General features: G+C 29.2%; 1 protein-coding gene across 6 annotated transcripts in view; it reads right to left on the bottom strand.

The window, feature by feature from the left end:
- LOC107451346 (latrophilin Cirl) overlaps positions 1 to 25,856 on the bottom strand; it is a 627,655-nt gene that overhangs the window by 273,322 nt on the left and 328,477 nt on the right. For all 6 annotated transcript variants that reach the window (XM_071177653.1, XM_043039805.2, XM_071177651.1 and 3 more), the window contains one exon: positions 17,768 to 17,825. The gene's annotated coding sequence lies outside the window, so the exon portion shown is untranslated. The remainder of the gene's footprint in view (positions 1 to 17,767; positions 17,826 to 25,856) is intronic.

A 25,856-nucleotide genomic window follows, 5' to 3' on the forward strand; every position in this document is an offset into this window, starting at 1 on the left:
TGGGTGAATGACTGTTTTAAGCGACAGTTTCGTGAATTTGAGTAAATTAGTTTTTGAGTTTATACTTTAGAATTTGCTTTACATTTATTTCTTTTACCACAAGCTTCTAATTCACGTTATCTACTTATTATTCATTAACATGATTATTTTTAGCTCCTTCGCCTAGGGGAAAAAAACCACAGTTTAAATTTATTAAACTTAAAGCACAGCTATAATTTTAAACTATGTATGTCATCTTACCGTGAAGAATTATCTAGGCTTTAGAACAAACAAATAACTTAAATTTTAATAATTCTTATAAAAATCAACAATCAGGTGACATTTTCCCACCTCGATGAAAATTATCAAAATCTATGTCTTTTTTTAATTTTTTGCAAGTTTTAATAAGCTCAGATAATACAGAATTAGAGTAAGTTTTCATATATTAAAAAATTAGACCAATAACTCTAAAAATTATACCAATATTTCCAAAAACTATGGCCTTTCTCCATATTAACGTTTTGCGCCATTTACAGAACAAACATAGCTCGCAAAAGATAGGCTTAACTTAACTTAACAGGCTGATGCAAATAACTGATGCAAACTCACAGCGATGCAAATAACTGATGAAAACTCACAGCAGTTATGAACACAGCATATTATTCGCCAAAAATCATCATTTCATACGATGACCGAGCTTTCGAAAAATAGCCTTCGCGTCATAACGTTCGTACTCTTGGTATTTTAATTTTTCTGCCAAAAGACATTTTTTCTTAAGGTTACACGTCGACTATTCATATATAAAAGCACTTGTAACATTATTCCTCTCCAAGAACTCAGTACCTTAAAAGTGCTTAGTACTTTCCACCACTGAGATTTGCAAGCTTGAATAAATAATTAACATTGTACAGTCAAAAAACTTAAACTAAAATAATTTTTTTTCCAAAAAATTTGAATTTTTTCCTAAAAAGTGAATTAGAGCATTCTCACATTAAGCTCCACAATTATAATTCGAAGCAAACATCTCATCGAATAATTTTATTAAAGGTAGTAATTAAATAATCCTTAAGGAGACAACCAAGGATATGATTCTTTATAGGCCATATTTTAATCAAGATTAATATACTTTATGAGCCAAATTTCGTAATAATTCACTATTTGGTTGAAGGCTTGACATATTACTTTATACAATAATAATTTTTGAACGGATAAAATGTTAAAGCCTTGAACTTTGCTTGAATAAGTAAACACATGCTAACGTTTTGCATAAACATATTCTAACGAACATAATCCATTATCTGAAAAGTTTTTCACAAAATATTGCTAATTAATTTCGTTAACTAGTAGTTGCCATAGTGTTCGTTAATCTTACGTGACAATATGCTAGTTTAATGAATGTTGTATTATATACTATTTTAATACAGAATTGTTGTTTACGGTATACTTATTATGATCAATATTTTATTTTTACACAAGAAAATTTATCTTTTATTCTGAACATTTAAATGTTAATCCAGGTACAGATCTTGGTAAAAAAGGTTCTAAGAGGAATTTTTGAGAATTTAGGTACCTCCGTTTCAGAAAATATAGCAACGGCAAAAAGCAGTTTACAAAATATATTTTTTACCACTATAAATTGTTTTATTTACTAATCTGAAAAGAAAAATTTTTATTCTATACACACCAAAAAACATAATATGTTTTTAAACCCAATATTGCGCGTTTTATTTTTTAGTATATCACTTAAGTTTTTTACAATATCTCGATAATTTAATTTAGTATCTCTTAATTTATTGCCTTCTTAATTAATAAATTACAAGAAAAAAAAGAAGAATTCAAATACTGTACAAAATTTAGGAAGAAATATTCAAAGATAGTTAAGAAATGCTTGTAATGCCCTACTGTAAATCATTCTACTTTTAATGATAATAAAAAAATAAATATCATTAAAATCAAACTAATCTACTTCAGAAATCTAAAAACCCTCAGCGTTAAAAATCCGTAAAGGAATTTGGTTCAGTTCCCGATTTACAAAAATTCAGCCCAATTACTTCCGCTATGCAGTAAGCCAAAAATCCTCGAATCGTAAAACTCGGATCATAGCGGATTTAAAAGATGGTGAAGACAGGCCCATTTTAAAAGATCACCAAGCCTACCGTTCAGCAAAAGAAAAAAGAAGAAAAAAAATCGAATAAAAAAATTCCTCAATCTTGTCTCAATCACACCCCACTACCAAAAATTTTTCAGCAAACTCTGAGGGGTGGACTTGGAAGAAAAGGAACTCCAAGAATTGATTTAATGGAGTTTTTCATTGCAGAAGGGGGCTTTCCAATGGGTCCTTCGGGATTTGATGAATTGATTCTACCAGGTGGGATGCGGATAAATATGCCGGGGGAAGGGGCCAGCACAGAACATTTTTTTTTCTTCTATTCTGGAAGACCAGGAGCAACTTCGACCCCATCTGGAACTCCTCTGTTGAACCAACAGGCTGACGCTGAAGGTGAGAGCAGAGGAAGTGCCACATGTGTGTCAGACAAGCCAGAAGAAAAATTAGATTCCTTTTTATTTTCTTCTTAGACTACCGATGGAAATATGGGAAAAATTATGAACTTAATTAGGTGTATCTTCTTTTCATCCAATGTGGTGAGTAATTCTATGGTGATGGATGGAGATTTTTTTTTGTCTTTTAGACATATTGCTGTTATCGTGCTACTTCAGAAACGAGTTCTGACTTAAAAAATTGCGCTTTTAATAGTTATTGTATTGTTAAAATTGGTGATGGAGTTTTTTAGTGTGCATCTGTGTTGACAGCTAGTTGATTTAATATGTAGGGTAGATAATAATATAGATATATTTTTTTTAAATTTTGCAGACTCATAGTTTTACTCTCCCTTTATTTTCCCCATATCTTTAGGATAGACTAGATAGACGTCGATGAAACATGCCGGATGTGTAGTATAGAGTCTATACCAGAGTTTGCTATAATGAAAGCCATTTTTTTAAGGTTTGGAACCCTAAATGATGGACTTTCTTTTGGCGGAACCCCAAGTTTTAATGTTAAAGTTTCATTAGCAATTCAGAACAAATTAACTACCTAAGGCTATTAATTATTTCGAAAATATACTATGATAAAAATTTCATTAATTATTTTTTGAAAATATTTAGTGAATGAAGTATGAAATTTTTTAATCATATCGTTTATATCAATATTAATCTTAAAATTGGGTCTTACTTCAGACAGATGTATTTATAGGTTTAAACAGACATCTAATCTAGTCTGATTTTAGAGCATGTATAAACGCATAATCTGAAAATATTTCTTTTGTTGAAATAAAAACGAACAAGGAAGAAAATAAGCTTTTAAAATGGTTATCGGAGAAACATACTTCTTCATAATTGAATTTGGTTATTTTGATTCGATACGAAATATAGCTGTAGTTTTTTATAAATCCATACATCCTTTTCATAATTCATTCCTTATATGAACGGCAGATGGGCACACGTGACGTTAGTTCGTGAATAATCACGTGACTCCCCGTTTCAGGGGAAAACAAAAGCAAGAGTTTTTTGCTTAAAAATAACTTAATAGCACTTCTGGGAAAGTAATAAAATGTTTTATGGGAGTATTGAAGGATTCCGAATGCATTAAGATTTAAAAAAAATTTGTCTGTAATTGTCCATTGTCAAACGTAATATCCTTTTGAGGAGTGGAAGTAAACGATACCATGAAAACCGGAAGTAAATAAGGCATTAACTTCGGGAATACTTAGAAGGGGTTTTGCTATTGGAGCAAAAGAACACAAAATAATTAGATAGTGGGGAAATCTTTATACTTTCTTTATTAATTAATTAATTATTTACTTATTTTTCCAGGGCTGGAAACAAAGAGTTGAAATGGAAAAAATAGTAAATTGGACTGAATGACTAATGAAAAACAAAAAAGAGAAAAGAATTGAAATCTATGGAACAGGATTTAACTTTCCACAAAACAAGATGTTAGAGGCAAAGAATATATAAGTGATTATTATATATTCTTTGTTAGAGGATCCTGGATCAATTTCGGTGCTGTTTTTCATTTTCAGATCTTGCTGTTCTGGATTAATGGCAAATCTTAGACATTTTAAGGGGAAAAATGCAAATAAACTATTTACAAATATATTTTTTTTCATTATATATGTATATATATTTCCAAATGTCAGCCGATTGACACTCGTCTTTCATGTATCAGTAATGCAGATTTGTTCGCCACTCTTTCAGGGGCCAATATTTGGTGAACCAACGTTGTTCCCACAGTAAGGACAGATAGTACAGAGAATGAAAGGACATCCATGCCTTGTCCGGGATTCGAACCCAGGACCTTTCTGATGTGAGGTCAGCCAGGGCCACCTTGATAGGAGAAGTTATTAGATCAGGGGGCAACGACACTCGTTTCGTGATGTCACACTTCACGATTCATCTACGTTTATTCATTTTCTCTTCAGATTTTATTAGTTTAAATGTTGTTCTAAGGAGATTGCTTCATTCATTAAATATCAAACTCTGTTAGAAAGGGAATCTTCACTTCAACGAAAACATAATTGTTGAATTTCCTTAGAAATAATTTCAAAAAAATATTTATTTACTTTTTTTTGCATAAAATGTAATAGAATTTAATTTATTCTAATTAAAAGCAATATAAATTTCATACTTATACTTCAGTTATTCTTTTTTTTGCATCGTTAATTACCAAACATATAACTTCACAAACTTAGCGCAAATGAAATTATCATCCAGAAGAAAAGTTGTAAAGATCCGAATGTATAAAGAGCTAACTAGTTTATTTAATAAATAGTCTTCTGTAAAACATTTTAATTAATTACATTTTTTAATTAATTGGTAAATAGTCCTTCTACACTTTACCTTAATTAAATTTGAAAGAATGGAATTGCGATGTAGCTGAAATGTTGCTTATTAATAATTTATTACAAATTATATTTCTTGTACATACAAGTTGAACAACCTGCCACATTTTTATAATTCAACTAAATCTTAATCAGACAGGAAACTAATCAAAGAAAAAATTTATTTCAGTTCTTTACAATTTAATGTGAATTAAATTTTTATAATTGATTAATATCGTAAAAATATTTCACGCTATGCATTTAACAAAACAAGACTATTGTTAATCAATAGTGTTTTAAAGACATAAATTCACCAAAAGCTTAAACGTTACTGATGCAAACTTTGAAATATATAAAAGAAAAAAGAGAAAAACTAAGAAATTTAAAAAAATTAATAAGTTTTATTTACTGCTCATAACTTGCAAATATATAGAACTCAAAAAATAAGTTATAAAAATAGAGAAAACATAGAAAATATGAAAGATTAATGAAAATAGAAGAAGAAAAAATATTAAAATATAATAAAATAATTAAATAAATCTATATATTTTGTGTTATAATATATAAAGTCTTACCAACTGGAACAAAATATAATTTGTTTTTCATTACCATTCGTAAATTTTTAAAATTTTAAAACTAAAATTCTTTATCCTCATCATCCAAGAAAATGCCAATTGACAAAGCTACCTTTGTTTAAATTTACAACATTTCTTTTTCACGAAACAATATCAGAAATTAGTAAAGAACATATGAATGGAAATTATTTAAAACAAGGATATATAATCTTCATCTCCCAGATCATGAAGTGAAACGACTTTTGACGATTTTATATATGATTTATACTAGAATCAACACAGCATGGAACTTTCAGAAAATCAGTTGGAACGTGAATCGTGACGTCAAAGCTGAAGATCATTATCAGACCCCCTCATCAATTACAACTCCTCCTTTCAAGGCGACCCTGGGTCAGTTCCCTGACCACTACACAGACCACTCAGCTCATTCTCTTACCTTATCTAAAAGAGAACAACTGAAAGGTATTTCAAGAACAAATTCAATAATCATTAAGTTAAAAAGTTAAAAAAAAGTTAGTTAAAAGCCCTGTAAAGTTCATAAATTTTTTTTTAAAAAAATACAACGATCTACAACTAACTCAATAATGCAAGATCCCGTTTTTTTTTTTTTTTTTGAAAATCTTTTCTGGATTAGGAAGAAACTAATCCGAACGCCGATTACCTGTCACAACATGTATCAGATCCCTTTAATCTGGCTGTTTCTTTTGATGTAGAAGTTTCGAATTGTCAAACGAAATCTCCTTTTTTAGGAGTGGAAGTTAAGTAAACGAGACCCTGAAAACCGGAAGTAAATAAGACATTAACTTCGGGAATACTCAGAAGGGGTTTTGCTATTGGAATAAAATAAAAAGAATTAGATAACGAGGAAATCCTTATTCTTTTGTTGTTTTTTTTACTTTTAGCAGACCCATAAACAAAGAGTTGAACAGAAGAAAAAAGAAGTAAATTTGGCTGAATAACTAATGAAAAACAAACTAGAAAGGAATTGAAATCCATGGAACATGATTTAGCTTTCTACAGAACAGGATGTTAGAAGATCCCTGATCAATTTTGGTTCTCATTTTCATTTTTAGATCTGTTCTTTTTCCCTTACCTATTTTTAAACAATTTCGACCTCTTACTTTTATACCAAGTTTTTCAATGACTTCTACTAATACGATGGGAAAAAAAAGGAAGAAAATGTCTGCGTCAGCTTTGCTAGGAGGTAAATTAATTTGTATTTTTGGGATTCCTTAATTTGCATTTTCAATTTTTTCTTTCTGTTCTGCTATGTAATCATCTCGTTGCGAAAGGCTTATAGTAGATTTTTTCGTGTGAATTAGAAATGGCTGTGGCTACATTTTTCGCATGAGTGGTTTTCCGTAAGACCCTGGAGTGAAAGGCTTGAAATGCATTAAAAGTTTCGTGTGCAAGCTGATTTTTTTTTTTTTTTTTTTTAAATGANTTTTTTTTTTTTTTTTGAAAATGAAATAAGTTAATTGAAATAAAAAAAATTAGGAAAATAAAATGCAAATTGCTTGCACCGAAATTTTGAGTTTATTCTGAAAATGCAATAAATTTTAAATTAAATTAATTCATACATTTTTTATGTCACTCAAATGTTGATATGTATTTTTCAAATGAAAAAAAAAATTTAACCGGCTATTTCAGAAAAAAAATTTTTTTTTTCTCTCATCATGCATCGCCAATATTCTTAATTACTGGATTTTATTTATTTATTTAAATCGATGTTTATTTCTGTAAATAATTCGTTAGCTGGGCATGCTTGAAACTCAATAAAAATTTTTAAAAATGAACAATCAATTAATTGTTTCACATTTTAAAATTAACTAAAATATGTATGCTACGACGTAGTTCCGAGTTTATCTTTTAGACAATTTTCCGTAATTTCGGAAATTAGTGGATATTTAATTTTATTTATGTCCAATTCAATTACTATCCACTTATAATTTTTCCTTTTAATTAACATTTTTACTTAATCTATTGAATGCCGATTTTTACTGAGTTTTGCTTCAGAAAAAGATTAAAGGAAATATGGACAAAACATTTACAAGGAGCCGAAGCCCCGGAAAAAAACTCTTGCAGATTGATTTTCATAAAACAAATGCGCTCTTCTTTCTCAAATATCTTTTCAAGTCATTTGATCCATAATATCCAAATTTCTTTGCTAGGCTTGCTGCCGTAATTATTAATCATAAGATCAAATAAAAATATTATTGAAATCTCAAAATATTTATTAAATTGAATGGTATTTTGGTTTCTAAAATGCATTTTACTGCTGAGTATGGATTCATTTTATAAATAAAGATTGCATTTCCAACGAATTAGAGATAATTTATACGAAGTGATTATTTTATTTTGAGAAAGAGATTATTAAAAGTTTCATCTGTTTTAAGGGCTAATCTACAAATAAATTATAATTCACTTTAGGTTTCGTTTTAAAATCCTTCAATTCTATATAGTTATTATTTTAGATGTTGCTTAAATCTATAGATAATGAACATTAGTATAGATAAATTTATACATTTTCCGTATCTCATTCGTTCTTGTAGAGCAGGGCTGTCCAACTGCAAAGAGCCCACGGGCCAGAATTCTGATCACTGATCACCTGGCGGGCCGCAGTTTGAAAAAGTTGATCAATAACCTCTTACCTCTTATAAAATAACAATTAATAGTTGAATTATTAATTATAAAACAATGGAACAGAAGGATTATAAAAGTTTGCTTACATTTTAATGAGAAAACTGAGGCCGAATAGCCTGAATAAGAAATTGGCGGGCCGCACAATATGTGTTGGTGGGCCGCATATGACCCGCGGGCCGCCAGTTGGACAGCCCTGTTGTAGAGCAATTAAAATACTAAAAATAGTAATAAATAAATAAATAATTTGAAATTATCACATTCATTATGAGAACTTAACAATAATAATAACAAAATATATGCATAGGAAAATTGTACAACTGATATTTTATTTTATAGCAGTCATTGAACAGCCGAATCAATTTTTGAGTTTTCCAATACCAACGTTCGAAGCCTTGTAATTTTGATCCCAATCCAGAAAACAGGGGAACTTCTGGATTAAGTATAGGGAAAAATTTGTCTTCGTGGAGGACTTTTTGATGCAACTAACCCGCATTTGCTTGCATGGAGAGGGATTTACCACGAAAACCTCCCACGGTTAGCCTGACACTAAGGAAAGTCTAACCCATGATCCGTTTACCACTAAGAATGTTTTACATCAGCACTGAGATTGGTGCGAGCCGGGTGCGGAATTCGTATTGATCAGCTATCGCTGGAATTGGGACCCGGGCCACCTCATAGGCGAGGCGAGCACTCTATCCCCTGAACTACCACAGCTATGTACAGCTGATATTAGAGAATGTCTTGCGTCCCACAAAGCTTTTTAGTTGGAAAAACTGGCTACATTAGTTAATTTAATTTTTTCCTTATTCTCTCAAAAGTAACTGTTATTGCTTTACGAAAAAATTGATGCTTATTTACCAATCAAATGATAATTAAATTTAGAATAATGAGTAATCACAATGTACTTTAAAGGTACACTGCACTCCAAAATCTTCATAAATCACTAGCACATTAGTTTGTAAACACATTTTCGAAAACAATTTTGTTCGCGAAGCTTTTAATTTCCAAATTACTAGGTGACACGATAAATATAAATTACCATTTGAGAAGCATGCGCAAAATGTGCTAGAAATGGAAGACAAATGAGTTTATGACATCGGCGTCGTATAATTTAGAAATTTCATAAACACCTATATGGATTTCCCAAAATTGTTAAATATAACTTTTGCACACACAGGGGGGTATTTACTAGAAGCTAAATCATTTTACTGGCACCCTCCCCTTTAGGCCTAGAGGGCAAGAAACACCCAATTCCGGTAGAGGAAAAACTCGCGAGGCACCTTGCGAAATAAAAAAAATTCAAATATTTTGACCTTTGCTTTTGAGAACTTGAGAGAAAACAAACAAACTTCAAAAGCCCATTGTTTTTGTCTGATGATAAAAGGTAACAAACTGTACAAAAACCTTCTTTATATACACCCCTCGCGTGACCTCCGACCTCCTAGTCATTCTTGGAGTGCAATAATAATAACAATGTATACTTACTGGGTGCGGAGGGTTAAGTTAAATTTGCTTTTCGATCAAGCCACTCCAACAATGGTAGAAACTGCCCATATTCAAATTCAACTTAACATTTTATTCTGCACCATCTAAAAAGGGGTTCCTGCTCGGATTTGGTTGTTTATGGCATACTCAAACCTACTCTTACAATAATAGCCTAGCCAGGGAGGATGAAGACATTCGTTTTTAGGTGCCTTGATACCCATCGAATTTTTCGATATGCACAATGGAATAAGAGCCTTGGAAGGGGTTTGTGTGCTTGTGGAGCTATGTATTGTTACGGGTGCTTTTTTCCTTCACCCTTCCCGTATTGAAATAAGAAGTTTGGAAAGGTCGGAGATGTATGCTTTGTTGATAGGATTGAATTGTCAAGTTGATTTACGTAGGTAGCTTGACGAATCTATTAGAGACGTGTATCCGGTCGGCCATATGTCGGTGGCGCCAATAAATCTCTAAGAAATTTTATTTTCTTGAGAATTAAAAAGCGCAATGAAATCTTATTACGAAGATATTTTTTATTAAAAGATTTTTATTGTAAAAGATTTTTATTGGAAAATAAATATGCTAGAGGTTTTGCTTTCTGGAATGATGAGTGATACAATTTATTTGATACAAGGTTTAAACGTAAAATAGTGCAAATCATAAGTTGGAATTCTTTCCCTGCCAAACAGAAAGAACGCCGAAACATTCTGCAATAATAGAATATTCAATATTTATTCCTTGTTTCTTCGTTGTAAATAAATCCACGTTGGATAAAACAGTAAATATTAAAATTTACCATTATATTAACATACAATTATATTATTAATTTTCCTACGGCCCCACGATGGAAAGTTATAAGCATATTTACGAAATTTCTTTTAGACAGTGGAATAAATCAAAATTAGTAATAAGGTGCTTTAGCATACAACTGTTGAACAATAAAAATTTATATTAGCAAAGCGATGGTAATAAATCCACGTTAGGTAAAACAATAAAAAAAATTCTATTATAGCAACGTACAATAGTAGTATTAATTTTCCCACGGGACCACGACGAAAAATTCTAAGCGTATTTTGATCTATTCTAGACCGTGGAATAATTTAAAATTCGGAATAAGATGGTTTAGCTCAGTGATCTCCAACCACCGGGCGGTGAATCAAACAGTATCGGGCCGCCCAAGGAACATTAAATTATTTCCATTTCATTTACTGTTGAGTATTTCTCTCTGGTTTGTAGGAATTACCATGGACGAGAAGTTCACCGAGAGCTGAGATAATTCACCTAAAGCTGCATCAATAACCCACATGCAATTGTATTTAATTTTGAAGGCATGTTTAAATAAAATTAAATTAAAGTGATGAAATCAAAACAATCTAGAATGTAAACAATAAACGTGAGTCCCCTCTAACGTCAGAGGGCCGCAGTGAAATTATCGAATGTTGACCGGTCCGTGGCAATAAAAACGTTGGAGAGCATTGCTTTAGCACACTACTGTTGAATTGTACGACTAAACTCTAATTGCTATACTTTTTTCTATAATAATTTTTTTTAATAAACCTTCGTATTAATCCTTACTTTTCCCATGGCCGCACATTTATAACAAAAAACTAAGCAATAAATATAAGTAAATCCTACTTACTGCAGTAGAGAAGGTTAACTTAAATTTACAATTTAAATTTGAAGCAATTCGGTAAAGATTTGTATCAGATATTAACTTCGTCGCTATGAAAAATGTATGATTCAGATATTCGCGCATTGAAGTTTTTAATAAATATGCAGTCGGCTTTAAGGGAATTGAATATTTGAGTATTTTCCCTTTTAAATAAATAAAAAATAATAATAAAACGATATATTTTTCCAGAATTCTAGTGTCTAAACGTAATAAACCACACAAACTTTGGAAAAAATACCATGAAGATTGCTCTCGACCTATAAGGCTATTCACATTTTATGCGATAAGTGAAAAAAAAATTCATTTTTTATTCCATGATTTAGATTAAAAGATTTAAATCAAAAACCCTCTCTAAGATATAGTTTTGGAACATTTACCTTTTATCAATATTTTTACTTAGAATCTCATGAATATCCATTACTATTTCTTTTTACAACTATTAATAAAATGAATTTTTTCCCCATAAAATATGTTTCCTATCACAATATTTCTTGATATAATGTGATTTAAATGATAAGTTTTTTTTTTAAAGAATACATTTAAAAAGTTTTAATTTTCTTCTATACACTTATAGGGAATAGCTGCTTTTTTTTTCCTTATGTAAACTCCTAAAAAACGTTCTATCCAGAACAAATTAAACACTTTTCAAGAAAAAAAAATCAAAACATTACTTTAATTGAAAAAATTTCTCAATAAGAACTTAATTTATGAGTGTTATATAGTGTTATTCATATGTAAATCGATAAACGAAGAAAAAAACTTCTTACCCCGTAATGGTAATTGAAGTTGTACTCTTTGAATTATCTTTTTTTGTGCACGTGACAGTACTCTAGTACTTCTGTATTTACCTTTTATTGAAATAAAAAATAAATTAAAATGAAACTGGTGTCAAGAAAGCTAATTAAATCCAAAGTGTAAAGCATAACAATGATAACTTAATTATTTAAATCTTTTGTTTTTTTAGCAGCCAGTTTTTTCCTTTAATTTCTTCTTTCATTTTTTCAACGTTTTATTTTTTTGCGTTCTCTTTTTAATTTACGTACTTTTAATTGAACTATTTTATTTACAGTTTAAGTTATTATTCCTTCGCGAGCGAGCTTTGAAAAAAATAAGGTTTTTCGTTTTAATATCATTAAAGATTAACATAATTTAAAAGCGGTTTTTTTTAATTAAATTCCCCATTTCAATTTTAGTACTTCATCATGGAAGTTCTACGCTATAAAGAGTTTTTGAATTGCATATAAACATACATATTCAACGTGGTAAAAGTACATTAGTTTTAAAATAAAGAGATTGAATAAATTAGAATTAAGCGGATTTCAGAGGCGAAGATAATATCTATAGATACATAAAGAAAATGTCAGAAGTACTTTGAAGATTTTAATAGGTTTTGTGATTGTAAATGCTAAAAAAAAATAATTAGTTTAATTTATTTATAATGCGAAAACACTATTTATGTAGCTATTGTGCGATTTCGGAAAGAAAGTTCATATGTAATGAGTTATATTTTCTCAGCAAAAATTACTTTATGTTTGAAAGTGGCTTGAAAACACTTTTAATTGCCGCTAAACAGCCTAACTTGCTAAAATCATTTTAATTTATTTTTCGAATTTGATTAAATGGTTATTGAAAATACGAGGTGATTTGTCCAACTCTGATTAGCAATAAACTATTTAAAAATTATTGCTTATTAATTTTGTTGCTAGAATGTAGTGTAACCAAAGAACATGAAGCAAATATTATAATGCTGAAACACTATTTATGTTGCGATAGTGCAATTTCGGAAAGAAAGCTCATATGTAATGAATTATATTTTCACAGGGAAAAAATGTTCGATATTTAAAAAAGAATAAAAAAATATTTGTAATTTTTTCTAAATCACCAAATCTGTTTAAGGCGAGTTAATTTATTTTTCAAATTTAATTAAATGTGATTGAAGACTATTTGACCAACTTTGATAAGCAATGAAATGTTTTTTTAAAAAATTATTGCTTATTAATATCGTTGCTTGTGCATAGCGTAACAGAAAAACATGAAGCAAATATTATAATGCTAAAACATTATTCATGTAACGATTGTGCATTTCCGGAAAGAAAGCTCATATGTAATAAATTATTTTTTCGCCGAAAAAAAAAAATGTTTGAAAGTGGATTAAAATTATTTTTAATTTTTTCTAAATCGAAAACATTGTTAAAGCCGTGTTAATTTATTTTTCAAATTTAATTGAATCGTTCATGGGCTGCAATAGCGGCAAAACTCAAAAAAATCATGTTTTGAGATAAGTGGGTTTAAAGTTTTCATTGCGAAGCAAAATGCATAAGAATTGCTTTAGTTTGGAAGGTTTAGAAAGGTTTGCTTGAACGAAGATTGCCTTCAAGTTGAATTATGAGTTGTCTAGTATTGCTGCTAAAAAGAATGTGTATTTTCATATTTACACCTGTTCTTAGTTTGTCCAACTTTAATAAGACAAAAGAATTTATAAAAAATTGTTACTTATAAATTTTTTTGCTCGTACACGACGCAACAAAGAAAACAAAGTTTTATTTGGACCTTTTTTTTTAGTTTAGTGTACGTATTTTCATAATGTTCCGTGTAGCTCATGTTTAGGTGTGAAAATGAAAATAATAATATCTATCACTTTGAAGATTTTAATAAGCTTTATGTTCATTAGATGCTAAAAAAAAATTTATTAGCTTTATTTATTCATATTGTAGAAACACTAATATGGCGTTGTGAAATTTCGGGAAAGAAGCTAATACATAATGAATTATATTTTCCCCGAAAAAAAATACTTAAAATTGGTTTAAATTTTTTTTAATTTTCTCTTTTTACTTTTTTACTTATTATAATCTTTTTGTATTTTAAAAATTTTTAGAATTTTCAGGGTGTGATAGCTATTTTTGAACCATTTTGAAAAGCAAAATGCTTAAGCTACCCTATCAACAGCAGCTTTTAACAAGCGATAGTAAGGTATGTCATAAAATACTCCTAACACGCTGAACTCGCTTAAAGTATTTCAAAACGTTACAGCTCAAATTTAGATAAAATTCCCTCGCCCACTATTCTAAATTTAAAATTATTTCAACTTTGTCCAGGCATTTTATCCTCTGGCATATATATCTAAATAAAGTTTTTATCCCTTTTTCTATAGCCTAATATCGAGCAACGAAAACAACGTAATCTATTGACACAAAGCATGGTAGCATAAATTCGCAGGTACTTTATCATGCAAGTGCTTCTTGCAAAATCTCTTATGTACCTCCTTCGTGTACAATAGAGCGTTGGATAATAATAAAAAAAGAAGATAAAATATTTTCGAAATTACACTCCTCTTCTTGTTATAAGAAAATGCTTTTGAAAATGCTATCCCCTATAACTTCCGATCGAGTGGTTTTGAAATACTTTTTCTTGAAGCGAGCGGTCATCCATCATTTTCTAAACAGTTCTGGAAAAAGTTGTATTTTCAGAAATACCATGTGGATTTTATATTTTTATCCCGAAAACATTGAGTGTGACGGGCAATTCAGAGACGCATGAAGAGGGTTTTTAGGCCTTACATATGCCGCAATCATTTATCTTGGGATCTGAGGATAATGGAAAAAATACGAAAATGAAGTGTAGATAATGAAAATAGCATTAAGGCGAAGAAAAAGTGCTTGGTTTTAAGTTTGAAAATTGCAGATTACTGTTATTCGTCAAATAATTATGGCATTTCCGAGGATTATGAATTAATCAATTTTGTAATTGACTTAAAAAATCCTCAAAGTATTATTGTGTCCAGCGATGAATTGATTGTGGTAATTTATTAGTAATATATATATATTACTAATAAATACCTATATTACTATAGTAATTACAGGTATTAGGGTTATTGTGATAATAAGCACCAAATCTATTAATATTGACACAGTTAGAAGTCTTTTATTTACGAATTCCAATCACCATAATGCCTAAAACCCGTAGTTGTCACCCAAGTAAAGATTCAGTAAAATTTAACATAAAAAACCGTTATTTTTAATTCCATAGCTTATTAAATCCTAAAAATTTTTAATTTTTGAAGTCCTTCAGTACTGTGGCGATAGATATGGAAGAGATGGATAATGGAAGAGATATATTCTTTCTGTTAAATTTTCGAATCAATTTACTCAAATTTAATCGAGATGTTTTATACAGAAAGTGCTATAGGCATGCAATCACATTTCTTTTCAGGGACTGGTTTGATGATGGGTACTTATGTGTGCACTTACTTTTAAAACTAGTACTCAAATAGTTATGAAATAAATTAATCAAAGTGCTTGATAAAGATAAGTCACGCTTTTTCCATAGTCGATATTTTTATTTCAAATTGAGTTCAAATATATAGGTTAAAATTTTCTGAAATTTACAGCACTATAACAGCATATTGCACAATTTCCTACACAGCATGTTTTTCACTAAAAACTTTCTGCTGAAAAATGTGAAGATGTGACTTATCATTATTTCACCGCAAGCTCTTCAATTAGAAATTTAATTAATTATCTCTCCCTTACAGTCGATTTAATATACTTACTTTTATCAATTCATGTAATGAAGAGATTTATCAAACCATGCAATGTTACAGTCAACATCTTTTATATATATATATATATATATATATGGTGTTCTAAAATTCTCTTTACAACTTCAAAAATTCATAACTTCGAAAATAAACAAGATATTTATATTCTGTCTTTTGCATGTATTACTGCAACTAATAAANATGGATCTATAAGCCCAAAAAAAAAACTATAGTTGCACGAGATTGGCAAGTCCATCCTCGTCTGTTAATTAAGTAATGCAGATAATTAATTATTCCGGCATCAAGTATGATTCATTAAATTTTCCCTCAAAAAGTAATTTCAAACATTCAGATTGCATTGACAAGTTAATTTCCCCAACGTTTTCCTTCAGGGAAAAATCACATACCTGCCAATATTACGTAAACAAATCCAAGGTGTAAATAACTAAGTTAAAATACGGGAAGAATGTCACAAATTAGTTGCGAAAATCTCCGAATAACAACTTTAAAGAACTCAATGACATATTACTAAATACTTTAATAACCTTGCCCACCAAAACATCGGTTCTCCCAACTTATAATTTCAAGAAAGAAAAACAGAGAATATCTTCCCCACTTTTAAAACAAGATAAGTCTGAAGTGTGATTCTTTTGCAAAGTTAACGTCATCAAACTTCACGAAAAGGTTACTTAGTTACTAGTTAGTTAAATTCTTCGTAGCATCAAACAGTTTGAAAGTAAACAATTTGAAGAACAGCTTTCGCAATTAATTCCCTCTTGTGTTCCGTATGGTTAGTGGAAGTTGACGGAAAAGTTAATCGACTTAGTTGTGTGTGTTATCGCGAAATTTGTTGCGAAAATAAATTTCTACATTTTCATTAGTTCAATTTGCTTTTAGAATTGAGTCAAATTTAAGTCTGACTGAAAAGTATAACGATTGAGAAGTAACTGATCAATTTTATTTATAAAATCTTGAATAGTTACACTTTGTTACAATTCCGAAAATGATCAACGATTTTAAAAATCATTTAAGGAAAAATGAAAAGAAATAGAAATGTATGATTTGTTGTGTTCTGCTTAGTAAACAGAATAGTGTTCTCAAAAGCTTTAAAATTAGTTACAGCTCATCAACAAATGACGCACACCCACTTTGGGGTCAATCCTTGTTAACAAACAAACAAAACGCGCTTAAGTATTGCAGTTAGAACATGCTAAAAAACAAAATCCCCCTCTATTTACGCTTTTAACTCAATTTGCGCTTCTGTTTTCATATTTTGTAATCTGGCAGTCTTTTTACGGAAATTTTTTAAATCATTCTTGAAAATTTTCCTGTACAAGTAAGTTCATTTGAATTCGCTACTGACTTTATAGATTTCGTTTTGTGTTTTGTTCGTTTCTTTTTCTTTTCATTTCATTTTCACATTGAGGATCGAGCTAAACGGAAGGAAGTGGTTAATCGGAGAAACATAGAGTTGTAACTGTTCTATATTTTAACGAGATTCAAAACTTATATTATATGATAAAATTTGTCCCAGAAATTTTTTTTCAACAAAGGCACAAACGTATTCCTACAATAACAAACCAAAAATCATTGCCGGGAAAATGTACATCAGTTTATTGTGTATTGTAATTTTGTTTGTACTGTGATTAATTTTAACCAATTTTGTTTTTAAAGATAACTTCTTTTATCTGAATATTTTCCTTTCTTTCCTAAATGCAAAGTTGGGACGATAAACACTTCACAGCATTAACTTATAAAACTAAGTTCTCAAAATATATAATTACCTTTAACTAATTTACATAGAGTAAAAATTTAAAAACTTAGAGCAGAAACATTAAAGTAGCAATAATTTTAATAGTGTATTTTTTTCTTCTCATTATTGCATACATATTCAAATAAAGTATTCGATACAAAACTGTGTTTCCAAGCCGTTAACAAAATGTTTAAATGTGCTGCCATGAGAACAAAATTTAAGAATAAATTTTATTTAATTTCTTACTTTTACTTTAGTTTTTCAAACAGAACATTTTCGTCAAATTCTTCATCCCACCATGGATCTATAAAGAATAAAAATTACGATTATTAATTATCTATAATTTAATAAATAAGCAAGAAAATCACAAATTGAAAGTTGAAAAAAAATATCATGTTTCTAACATTTGAAGTACAGGGTGGGATACAATAATTCGTTTTCCATTAATTATCAATTCGTTTTGCTAATGTCATTAAAGTTAACTTTATTCTGATAATCTTGCCCAGTTTTCCGAAACTGATGGGTGTATGCTTCTAACCCCTGGAAGAAGTTACACAATCCATTTGTTTTACATATATTGTGCATTTCCTATATTGTGTAACATTTTTTAACAGCATAAATAGAACTCCATAAACAGAACTCTATAAATAATATAAAGATGCAGAACGTCATGAAAATCGCCTGGTTTGAATTTTTTTTTAATATGTTTTCATTAGCCAAAAAAGAAATTACTTTTTTTTAAAATTGCAAAATCACCTTCTTTTTCAATTCTAAGAATCCTTTTAGATACTTATTTCTGGAGTATTCGAAATAATGGGGCGAACATTTTGTAAATCCGCATCAAACTTCGTGAAAGCTTCTCGAGTTTTTGTTCCAGAGTGAATGGCTAACTTACATAATGAATAATATGAATTCAAGGAACCTTGGTGGCTCAGGGGATAAAGCGTTCGACTTCAATGAGATGAACCGGGTTCGAATTCAAACGATGTCTGGTCGATACGAATTCCGCAACCGACTCGCTCAAACCACAGTGATGACGTAAAATATCCACAGTGGTACACAGATTATGTGTGTTAGTTCCATCGAAAAAGTCTTCCACGATGGCAATTTTCCCCCAATACTTGATACAGGAGTTACCTTCTCTTTTGGATTGGGTTCAAAATTACAAGGCTATGGATTTGAACATTGATAGTCTTAAACCCGAAATTGGGTTCGTTGTAAACATGAATAAAACATGAATTCCACAAAATTCCAAGAATGACAATAAGTAATGATTGACTAATGAAAAAAAAAAATTGTTTTTAGAAACAGACATTTCAATTTGTCAGGTCCCTTTTTCAACTTCGAAAAAGAATGAAAACGCCTAGGTTCATTTTCAGTTCCGGATCAAACAAGGCGTCTCTTAAGTTTAATTTTTTTTTCCGCACACGCTACCATTTAGCCTTAAATGATGAAGAGAAGACGAAACTGTTGCACACTTGTGCCGCCATTTAAGATTTGTTTTTAGCGATAAAATGTCAAGAGCCCTATTTAATGAAGAAAAAAAAATTCTTTTTATTAACAGCAACTCTTATTACTCATTTTCAGATGGAACTAAAAGGAAATATACTTTTTTCTTGCTTTTTATGGAGGATGTTCGTTCTATAGCAAAGATTCTACTTCTTCGGTACCCTCCCATCAAACAACCTCCAACTATCCCTTCGAACGTTGTTAACGAACTTGATCAGTTCTTGATTGAAATAATTAAAGAATGTGAGAATAAAGTAGCAGACGACTTTCTGTTTTTTCTCAAAAAAAACAGCAGTTCTTTAAGAGAATTTCAACTGTATTTCTTTATAATTTGTTAGAAGGAAGAAAATAAAATTTATTCTTTTGATGTGAATTCTCCGTCCAGTTTCGTCAATTAAATTACATTTTAACTTTGGGAAGAATTTGTACCAATGCAACAGACAAAAGTGCTACTGAGAAAAAAAAAAGGAAAAAAAACGTTGTTGAACTTATTTGTTTTCAGTTTATAGCTTGATCACAGACGATTTTATTCGTGGAAGTTAATTTAATTTAGGGAGAAAGTTAATAATTTTGAATTGAGAAAATTAGCTGGATTTTCTCGAACTTTCTTTTTTATGAAGGGTTCTGTAATGAAAAAATAGAATAAGGCAGGAATGATGAAGAATATAATTCGAATGACTAGACGCAAAAATTATCAAACGAAATAACTTAACACTTCTAGATAATTCTTCTTATTCAGACATTGGCAATTTTAACTATAATTGATTTTCAAGAAAAGAAATTACTGAATTTCATTGATGCAAGAATTTTTTTTGGAAGAATCATTCTGTTTAATTTTTAGAAGAATTTTGTGTGAAATATGTTCAGCGATAATGGTGGAAACAACTTTTAAATTTCAAATACAAATTTGCCCAGAAAAAAATATTAAAAGACGAATACTTTGGAACATTTTATTATTTAAACATTTATAATTTATTTATAATATTTATAATTTATAATATTTATTATTTATAATTTATTATTAAGTGCAAAATTTATCACGCAAAAACATAACAAGGCATGAATTTGTTTGGATTGAAAAAGACGTTTAAAATTAGGTGGCTATACTGCGCCTAACTCAAACAGCATAATAGATTTATTCCATTATGCCGTTTGAGTGCGTTATGTCGTAATGAAACATACTAATACAATTTTACGGCGTAACAATTGAATACGGTTTTGCTATGCGAAACTTATGATAAAATGCACTTACTGCTACAAAATCAAACGGGCCTAAACATATACGTAACGTAAAATGGAGAAAAAAATTGTGGTAATGTTCTGTTTGTGTCTTGGAGGTAAAATTGATTTATGATAAGAGGCGATTTATTTGAGGAGTAAAATAATTTCTGTAAAAAGTGTTACAATTTGAGGAATGAAAAATAAGGAATAATTCCGATTAACGGAAGTAAATGAGGAATTAGAAAAATTAACGAAAGTAATTGAGGAGTTCAAATAACCAGCGAAAGCGAATTCGGAATAAGTGAAATTAACGAAAATAAGCGAGATTTAAGAAAAATTAATTATAATGAATAAGTAAAATTAACAAAAGTAAATGAGGAGCACACGAAATCAACAAGAATAATTGAGGAATAAGTTAAATTATCTTAGGGTAAACAAAGTATAAGTAAAACTATAGAAGGCAATTACTCATAACCCTTTGACGCAAAAGTTTTATTGAACACATCTCTTATATTTTTTCTCATTAATTTGTATTAATTTAGGGAGAAATAAGTGAAAAATATTTATGGTTATTTCATAACCATAAATTTTAATAATTTATGGTATGAAATACAGCATCAAACACCTTTATCTTTTTTCGTATTAAAGGTAAAATCTCCCATACATCGCTAACTTTCAAACAATAATTTTTTAAATTCGCACTTATTTGCAGTAATTTAGATCTAAGAAAAATAATTATTCATCATTGAAATGTAAAAAAAAAATTACAAAATTAATTACTGATAAAATTTTTGAATATGAACAGAAAAAAAAAAATTCTAACTACTGTTTTATGATTATCATATTTTAGAACAAATATAATTCCTATAATCTAACAGATTTTTTTTAGTAACTGTTAGACTGTTTTTTTATAATTAAAAAGTGCTAAAATGCATTTTTGCTTGCCAGGAAAAAAAATATGTACATAAAAGGGATACCGGCGTCCCATCTGCGTGAAAGGGTTAAAACCAGTTTTCTTATAATCATACTTCCATATGTAAATATTTCTTCGTTTACTTAAATTACATCAAAATCTATGATAATAATAATTATGGGTATAATATTTGTTTTCTGAACAGAAACTTGCTACATATTATAAATAATATAATTAAGTAATTTCGAAAAATAATTTCTGTCAAAACAGCAATTTGAGTTAATTATATTTTACAGCAAAAAAAGGAATCGACAACAAATAAAGCTAATTAAAATGTTATAAAGGTGTAATAAACAAATAAAACTAAATACAAAGTAAAAAAAAGAGCAATTTCGAAAAATAATAAAAGATAATACCAGCAATGATTTTCTTAATATGAAAATTGGCTAATTTCTTTGAAGAAAATAGCAAATCTTAACTCATATGAGAATGAAAAATAAATTACTAGACTTCGGTTTTTTGTGTGACAGGAAACAATGTAGAAGGAATTGGGAATAAATAAAGACTGCTTAACTAACAAACAGAAGGGAAAAAAACCAACAGCTGCTGTTTTCTCTGTAGTAGACTAACTACACATCGATCTTTCTAGGGTGATATAATTAATTATACTCCATCACTGTCGCCAAATAAATAGCCAAAAAAATCTCCTCAAATTTAATCTTTGGTATCTTTACTTTTGTCAGCTAGAATCACTGTGCAAGTATAACATATTTTATGCAAGCATAAGAACTTAATTAGCTTTTGCAATTTTAGTTTTTGGTTGAAATTTATTTCTTAAAAATAAAGAAAGCTCTAAAAAGATGGATATATTTAAAGGAGTACTTCAGTTTCAACCGATATTTAAACTAAAAGCTTTGAAAAATAATTTTATAAATAAAAATTTTAATTAAAATTGAAGGTTACACTGACTTAACATCGAAAGTCTGAAGTTTTTTTTTTCATTGTAAGTAAACATTAAATTTAAATAGGAACTGTATAAAAACTAAAGGAAACAGCTGCACAATAAAAAAATCGCAAATAAAATCATACCAAAATTTTTTTTAAAAAATGATTATAGTAGAAAAAATAGTATTGCGAATATCAATATTCTGGCAAAGAATGTATGGAGAAAAAGATAATTGTTTTTATTCAAACATAATAATGAAACTAAAAGCTATTATGCAACTAGATAAAAAAAGATGTAGAGACCAGATTACTTACAAATACAACTTTTAGTAAATATTTACATTTTTTTATCATTTTATTTAAATTATATTCAGAAAATTTTTGAATCGTAAGGTACACAATTTTTTACATCAATATAAAAAATGTAATTTTGTATAGAAATATACACAATTTGAGCGAAATGGGTTGAATAATTCCCGAGAAATTGAATTTTAAAAAAAACTTATTTAAAATAATGTAAAAAATTTTATAACTCACAATTTAAACTCTTTGAATAAAACATTTTTCAGATTATTAAATAAAAAAATAAAAAATAATAAATATTTATTGAAAGTAGTTTTTACAATTATGTGCAAAAACTTTTCAATCCTCTTACAGGGATCCAAACTTTGGATCGCTCTTCTGACCAAACAATGAGGACCATATTTCCTAGATTGCGGCTATTCCCTGCATTTTAGGGATCAGAAATCCGAATCCGTCAAAAAAAGGTATTTTTATACAGAGAAAGTACGTTTTTGTGTCTGATTTCGTAATTTAAAAATCATCTGCACCAATTAACCAGCATATTCGAGGTCACCTGTATGAACCAGTGAGATTGGGTCCTAGAAGCGTTAACATCCGATCATTAGATAAGTTGTGTGGCCCGTTTATTTATTTATTTATTTTGAGCACTGTACATAAAATTAATGTTAACATTGTTATTTTAAATAGTTTACATTTCTTGAAAGTATTGACAGGAATATACAAAATATCTACATGAATGTACACGGAAATATTCAACATCAAGACACTGATTTATTTCACCCACCTACACACATGTTCAAGTCGAAAATATTGACAACTGAGTTTTTATGTTACGCTATTGATGAAATATTACATATATTTTTTTTTCAATGGCAATGTGATGTTTCAATTATTCATGAACTGTAACTCTAAAAACGTAATCCTTTCTTTCCAATTCAAAACAAAACTCGGCGTCCTATCTCTTTTTGTTTTATCATCTTTTAAAAGAGACTTTAATGAGTTTTTAAGGAGATAAGCATACCTACCCAGACAACCTATCAAACAGTCCAACCTCGTTAACAGCTGCTTTTCACTTGTTACAAAAACATTTCGCAACCGGTTATTCTTAAAAGAAAAAAAAAAGGTACACCCTCAAAAGAAACAAAACCATCGCTTCAAGGTTTCCACCTACCTGCCAGAACCCCTGAGGAATTCCAGAACCAGAAACACCCCTAAAGATATCCCTGGGATGGTACACCTGAGGTACCAGAGTTTGTGGGCTCCGAAGACATAACCAAACAATTGGATCCAGTCAATTAAGCAGAAAGGGGTGTATTCGAACTTGAATACAGTCTTTGTAGTCTGGAGGTCCACCCTCATGGAAGTTTTTCTGTGGTTTGTTGAAGATAAATGACAACAGAAGGGCATGACGCTTGTTTAGGAATAGGTCGTTTCTTGGGAAAAGATTTCGTAAGAGAAAATTGTAATGATTGCCTATTGTTGCGTGAGGTTAGGTAAAGTTGTTTAGACTATTTATCTTCCGGCTACCTCAAAAGTCTATGATTCCCCTTTACCCCCTGAAGTGATACTATTTTGGGGTTCTCTATAGAGCAAAAGATGTTGAGATCTATTAAGAACATTGTTGCTGCTGGAATTTTAAAGACTCTTTGGAAATATTGAATTACAGTAATGAAAGTTTTTTGGATTTAGAATATGCTAAAAAATTAGAATTTTAAAGACTCTGGAAATAGAAACATTGAATTACGGTAACGATTTTTTCTTTCTTTTTTTGCATTGAGATTATGCTCAAAATATAGAAATTTAAAGAGACTTTATAAACACTTATATTAAATTGCGGTAACGAAAGTTTTTTTGGATTGAGATTATACTAAAAAATGAGAATTTTTAAGACTCTGAAAATAGAAAGATTGAATTACGGTAACGAAAGTTTTTTTGGACTGAGATTATGTTAAAAAATCGGAATTTTTAAAGACCTTTTGAAATAGAAATAATGAATTATGGTAACCAAAGATTTCTTTTTTTTCTTCTTTTGATTGAGAATAAAATAAAAATTCGGAATTTTAAAGATTCTTTGAAATTAGAAATATTGAATTACGGTAACGAAAGTTTTTTTGGATTGAGATTACGCCAAAAAATTGGAGTTTCAAAAACGCTTTTGAAATAGAAATACTGAATTATAGTAAGGAAAGTTCCTTTTGGATTGAGAATAAACTTGAAAATTTGCAACTTTAAAGACTCTTAGGAAAAAGAAATACAATTGGATTGAAAATATTCTAAATATATAAAATATGTTAATTATATTAAATGAGAAAGCTAATTTCTGTATTGAAAAGGGATATCTGTGAAAATATTAATTTTCGGGTTGAGAGTATGATAAAAGGAATGCACCAGAGCATCTAAAGTATGCTGAATTAAAAACTAATTTCTATACTAAAATTTGACATCCGTGAAAACTTATTTTCGGATTGAAATTATACTAAAAGAAATGCACCAGAGCATCCAAATTATGTTGTACTAAACTCATTTCAATATTGAAATTAGACATTTATGAAAAAGTTTTTTAGGATAAAAAAGGTACTAAATTCCCCAGAGCATGTAAATTACATTGAATTAAAAAAACTAAACTCTGTGTTAAAATGTGAATATTTGTAAAAAAGTTTTTTTTCGGATTGAAAATATGCTAAAAGTTATGCACTAGAATGCGAAATTTATGTATTCAAATGCGAGGGAAACGACTTCGTCCCGGAAAAACAGATTTCATTTGATTGAAGCAATTAGATTAAAAAAAATTTTTTGCAAAAATTTGACGGCACGAAAATTTGCATGATTGTAAATTTTAGTGTCTTTCAAATAAGTAAAGTCTGTAACGAAAAATTTTTTTAATGAAACATTTACCGATGAAAAAATTTAGTTTCAACCTAAATTACATACAAATTAAATTATTCAAACTTTAGGTTTCAATTTCTACTCATTTTGTTTTGTTTTAATTTATTGATATTTTTAATGAAATATTTTAAATATTTGTTCGTTAAAAAATTTTGTAATATCCCCGTACGCTATTTGTACTTACTTTATTTAGTAACTTTACTACACACACAACATTTTTCTCTTCTTTTTTTTATCATTTGAAAATAGCTGAAACGTTTCTAGTTATACTGACATTCTTCAGAAGTACTTTAGATAAATTACTACATTCAGTAGCTTCTAAGATAAATTACTACTGAAATTGTCACCAATTCAAAATTTCAAACTTTTAAATCAAAAACCATAAATTCTATCACAAGCATACATTATACTTTTAGATAGATCCCATCCGAATTTTTCAATTTTTAGGGAAAAATATCCCCATAAAATCATGATACTTTACTACATTTTTTTCCACTATGTTTTTTCCAAATATAGATAGAATACAACATATATATATATATATTAAATTTAAATAGG

Source organism: Parasteatoda tepidariorum, chromosome 2 (assembly GCF_043381705.1).
Source record: "Parasteatoda tepidariorum isolate YZ-2023 chromosome 2, CAS_Ptep_4.0, whole genome shotgun sequence".
In the NCBI taxonomy this organism is placed as follows: domain Eukaryota; kingdom Metazoa; phylum Arthropoda; class Arachnida; order Araneae; family Theridiidae; genus Parasteatoda; species Parasteatoda tepidariorum.